This window comes from Nematolebias whitei, chromosome 16 (genome assembly GCF_014905685.2).
Source record: "Nematolebias whitei isolate Nwh7 chromosome 16, NemWhi1, whole genome shotgun sequence".
In the NCBI taxonomy this organism is placed as follows: domain Eukaryota; kingdom Metazoa; phylum Chordata; class Actinopteri; order Cyprinodontiformes; family Rivulidae; genus Nematolebias; species Nematolebias whitei.
In genome coordinates this window covers 34,141,431-34,146,530 of record NC_056513.1, presented here as the reverse complement: position 1 = coordinate 34,146,530, position 5,100 = coordinate 34,141,431, and the positions used below count along the sequence as shown (strand labels likewise).

General features: G+C 41.4%; 1 protein-coding gene across 1 annotated transcript in view; it reads left to right on the top strand.

Moving 5' to 3' along the window:
* The window catches only part of pik3r6a (phosphoinositide-3-kinase, regulatory subunit 6a), a 93,888-nt gene that overhangs the window by 47,364 nt on the left and 41,424 nt on the right, over positions 1-5,100 (top strand). The window lies entirely within an intron of this gene.

Below are 5,100 nucleotides of genomic sequence, written 5' to 3'. Positions count from 1 at the left end.
TTATATACATATATATGTGTTTATATATATTCATATATATTTATATAGATATATGTATTTAGATATATACATATATATTTATCTATATATATTTATAGATATAAATATATATATATATGTATATAAATTAAAACTCTGATGAACCAGATTCTACAAAAACATTACATTTAAATTTTTATAGGTTTTCATCATCATTTGATGTATTTGCACTCATTGTGTCTACTTTTAAAGTTCATTTTAAATGTGTGGTTTCCTTTCTTGTTCACATACATATATACATTTTATTTTTAGCTTTGCTTTAAAGTTCTTGTTTTGTGATTTGTACATTTGTGAGTTAAAATAAAGTTGAACTGAAGGTCGTCTCTTTTCTTTAAACATGTTTGAGGGAAATATTTCTGAGATCCAATAGTTTTGTGTCTTTTTATTATTTTCAGCTGAGTTAACAGTCATTAAAGTGAAAACAGGATTTCATGATGAAGCTGGCACCGTTTATTTATTTATTTTTTTAAATCTTCAACGTTAAAATATATATATATATAAATATATTATTTTTTTATGACGATCCTCTCCTCCGGAGACGGGCAGGCTCATCTTCCCAGCTCCAGCTCAGCTGGTGACTCACAGAGGCTGTTCCAAGACCCCAGCCGCGCGTAATCATGATGGCCCGACCCGTGCAGACAGGCGGGCAGAGACGGGTCTGCGACGAACGGTGGAAACGATTTTAAAAAACATTTTACGTGTAAAAAAAATAATAATCATTTTTAAATCGCTTCAGCAATTTTTTAAAACATTTTTTGTATAAAAACAAAATATTATTTTATTTAAAAATCGCTTCCACCGTCCGCCTGACTGCCGGGTGGGATCGGGATTCAGCCTTCATGATTACGCGCGGCCGGAGTCTGGCAACGTCCATCTGCGAGTCCCCATCTCCAGCTTTGCAGTGACCAGTGGAGCTCTGAGCACACAAGGCTGGTATCCGGAACCCGAGCCTCCGAGTCGGCACATCGAAGGATCTTCCGCGGTGACCAGCTGAACTTGGAGCCGGGGAGATGAGGCCCTGCCCGGCCTGGCGCCACTTAGAAAACTGGTAAATGAAAGAGGAATGATAAATTTGTCAGCTGCATTACAGTGGGATCAGACAGCAGATTAAGTTTTTATTGCATTAAAGCAGGAGCCGTTCATGGCAGTAGATCTGGCAATGCCTGATTTGTGGAAACTTTTTCTTGGATGTTTCTGAAACAAGACACACTGAACAGTGTACTGTTTCAGAAAAAGGGGGAGAAGGAACAGTGATTGATGTACAGACTTGCTTTGCTAGATCATTTGTGTGTAAACAGGAGATATCTGCTTAACAAAAACAGGTAAAAATCGATGCTCCTAATAACCAAAGTATTTCTCTTTCTTCCTTTGAAATGTGTACAGGAAAGTTCTCTAAGGGCAGCGGCAGCACCAAAACACAGACGCTTGAAGTGGATTTGGTCAAAGGTCAAGGAAAATATGGTGGATCTGTGTTCGTAAATACATTTGATTTGATTTGACTTGACTGAAAGACATTATTTGGGTTTTCATGTATAGAGTGTTTTAACCACATTTTTACGATAGTCATGTATTGTGAAATTGTTGTTGTTTTTGTTTTACCTAAACAGATCTCCCGAGGAGCTATGGCAGAGCTGAATAACTGATTTTGACTTCTTTTTATTTTTTCCAGCTCCATTTATCAGCAAACTCAATATTTAATGCTGTATTGTGCTGTTTTGAGGACAGGGTGATCAATGAAAATATATTTTCTGCGCATGCGTTTACTAAATTTTTTCCCACAGACAGGAGGAAGTAAGACAAATACAATTTATCATCTTAACTAAAAATTAACATCACTCATGCCAAATATTCACCACTAAACTTTGAAACCTTAACTCTTCTGATTACTTGTTTTCACTGCATGTGGTAATCACATAATGCTGTGTTTTCTTGTGAAAAATAACTTTGCTTCTTCTAGGAAGATCCAGAGTAAGGACTCTGGGGATGAAAGGAGAAGTTGAATGTGAATGTTTCAGGAGGCAGACATGGAACCGGAGGATGTTGAAGAAATCCAACTTATCTTTTTGAGGTTCAGGTTTGTAAACATGAAAAAAGGGGATGAAAGTATGAATTGAATGTGATTTATGTTGTTCTACTATAAAGCCATTACAGTGTAGAAGCAATAATGAAATATTTTATATTGACAAACCCATTTAGTGGTGGAGATAGAAAATACAGTCATATGCCTTAGAGGGCTGAAATTGGACTGAGTTTGGAAAGTGGTTATTTGCTTAGGATAGTTTATTGTTATAAGGTTTACAGAAAAGGCTGGTAAAAAACATTACAAGCACCAAACAGGAACTAAACACAGGGAACATCACGACCTATGGCGAACCACACTGTTGTCCGGCTAGGATAGAAGTAGACAGGAAAATTAGAGAAGATCTGAAGACAGACCCCTGCACGATGCAGAAGATGTTTGCAGAGTTTGTGTTACAGGTGGCGAGTGAAAGGAAGGCAGTCTCCAGGTCCAGCAACTGCTCTGACGCTGGGAGAAGAAATGGAGGAATACAGGTACAAATCATATTTTGAAGAATTGAGAACCTTGGTGTCAGGCTTTCATTCACAGTTGACAAAACGGAAGGAGAGAGAAGAATCTGGGAGGCCCCACACAGCAGAGTGGGTCCTGCTGAAAGTCATCAAAAGGACATGGAAGGAGCCGAGGTGGACAGGCCACTACAAGGTGACTGAGAGAACTTCACATGCAGTGAGGCTCGAAGGAAAAGGAGACACGTGGTTCCACTGGAACCAGTGTGCAGCAGAGCCAGGACGCTCACTTCAGGATCTGCTGGACGTGCAGGATGACGGAGGGGACGGACACCCAGACCAGTAAAAAGGGGGCTCAGTTGAACCTCCCCATCGGGAAGGCAGACCTCCTCTGACACGAGGCGGAGTACGGCTCAAAGGTCTAGCCATCGTGCGACCTATCTGGTTGAGGAGGAAGGTCCTCAGACCAGGGGGCGGGTAACCTCCCTCAGCCGAAAAACTGAGGGAATGTGACAAGACCTGGGCCAGGACGAGAAGAGGGGAAGAAGACTTTGCGAAGACAAAAACTCAAGAAACGAAGACTTTGCGAAGACAAAACCTCAAGAAAAGAAGACTTTGCGCGTAAAAATGGTCAAAAGCTCGAATAGCTGTTGAGCTGAAGAAGGAAGATTCCACGTAATAAAAACTATTAAATAAACCAAAGACTGTGTCTCTGATTAAGGTTGTTTTTCATAAAACTGTTTAGCATAATAAGGTTGTTTTTTTCTTAAAACTGTTTAACAGGACTTCCGGCTGAATGGCGGTGAGATAAGGTGTGTTTGGGTGTGCTCCTACAGAATTAGCCTTTTCTCTGATTAATGCCTGGGCACTTTTTCCCGAGTCCGACAGCAAACAATAGCTAACTTACACACTTTACATAACCCTCCTATTTGGCCATTAAAATGCCACCAAAACCGACTAAAGGGGTAAGTTCGATCCACGCTCACCTGCGGCCTAATCTTCGTAGTGAAGCCTCGAGCTGTCCTGGATCACCTCCTCCGTCTGAGGGCGACGTCAGCAGCCTTAAGCAAGAAATACTTGTAGCTCTCCGAGAGGACCTTGCTGCTATAATTAAAGCAGAATTCCATGCTGTTCTGGGTGAAAGTCTCTCGTCGATTAATGCCGAGCTGTCCGCCTTCAAAAAGGAGCTATCGTCTGGGCTAGCAGCGGTGCAGGAGAGCTTCACGGGGCTAAAGCTAACGGTAACAGAGGTGGAGAAGTCCGTCTCCACCTGCACTGACGACATCGTGAACCTCCAGAAAACAGTTGACGTCCTTACTAAGACGGTGGCACAGTTGGAGGATAAGTGCGATGACCTGGAGTCCCGGTCTCGACGTCAGAACATCCGCATCATTGGTGTTCCGGAGGATGACCCATCAGCGGCGACAACGGCTGCGGTATCTCGGATGCTAAAGGAGGCCTTCGACCTCGAGGAGGAGCCGCTGCTGGACCGCGCTCATCGCATCCCAGCCCCCAAACCGAAAGCAGGCGAGCGGGCCCGTCCGATTGTAGCTAAGTTTCACTACCAAGCGGACTGTGTGAAAATCCTGGCGAAGGCGAGGGAGTTGCAGCGGGTCAAAGTGAACGGTACGAATATCTTCGTTTTCCCTGACTACACTGCCAAAACGGCCCGGGCGCGGGCGGCCTTCACGGAATGTCGTCGCAAGCTGCGGGACATCGAGGGGGTTCGGTTCGGCCTGCTCCACCCGGCCCGGCTGAAGATCACGTTTGAGGGTAACACGCGGGTGTTTACCTCTGCTGACGAGGCGAAGATTTACATTGAGTCGATTACAAAATGAGCATTACAATTAATATGATCGGTCTCACACTCAGGAACGTCAGTATTATTAGTCATTATTATTATTCAGGTTTGAAAATGTAATCAAAGTGTTCTGTCTACACTCACGGACTTATTTGTTTACATTCAGGGGTTTAATGTTCTGAATTATAATTAGTATGTTTTGTTTACAATTAAGGATTTAATGTTTAGAATTATAATTAGTGTGTTTTGTTTACAATTAAGGATTTAATGTTTAGAATTATAATTAGTGTGTTTTGTTTACAATTAGGGATTTAATGTTTAGAATTATAATTAGTGTGTTTTGTTTACAATTAGGGATTTAATGTTTAGAACTATAATTAGTGTGTTTTGTTTACAATTAGGGAATTAATGTTTAGAATTATAATTAGTGTGTTTTTCTTACAATTAGGGATTTAACGTTTAGAATTATAATTTGTGTGTTTTGTTTACAATTAAGGATTTAATGTTTTGAATTATAATTAGTGTAAGAGTTCTTGTTCTCCCAGATTAGTGCCTATTATATATTTTAAATCTTTTTATTTTGCTAGTTCGGTGGGAGTCACCTGACACAAGAAGGTGTTTTAGGGTTTTTGCGGTGTGGTGCCATTTGGCTGTAAGGCTAATTTTTTTGATGACTCCCGTTGGAGTCTGCACAGCCCCTTCGTTTGGGGAAGGGCTAAGTGCGATTATGGGAG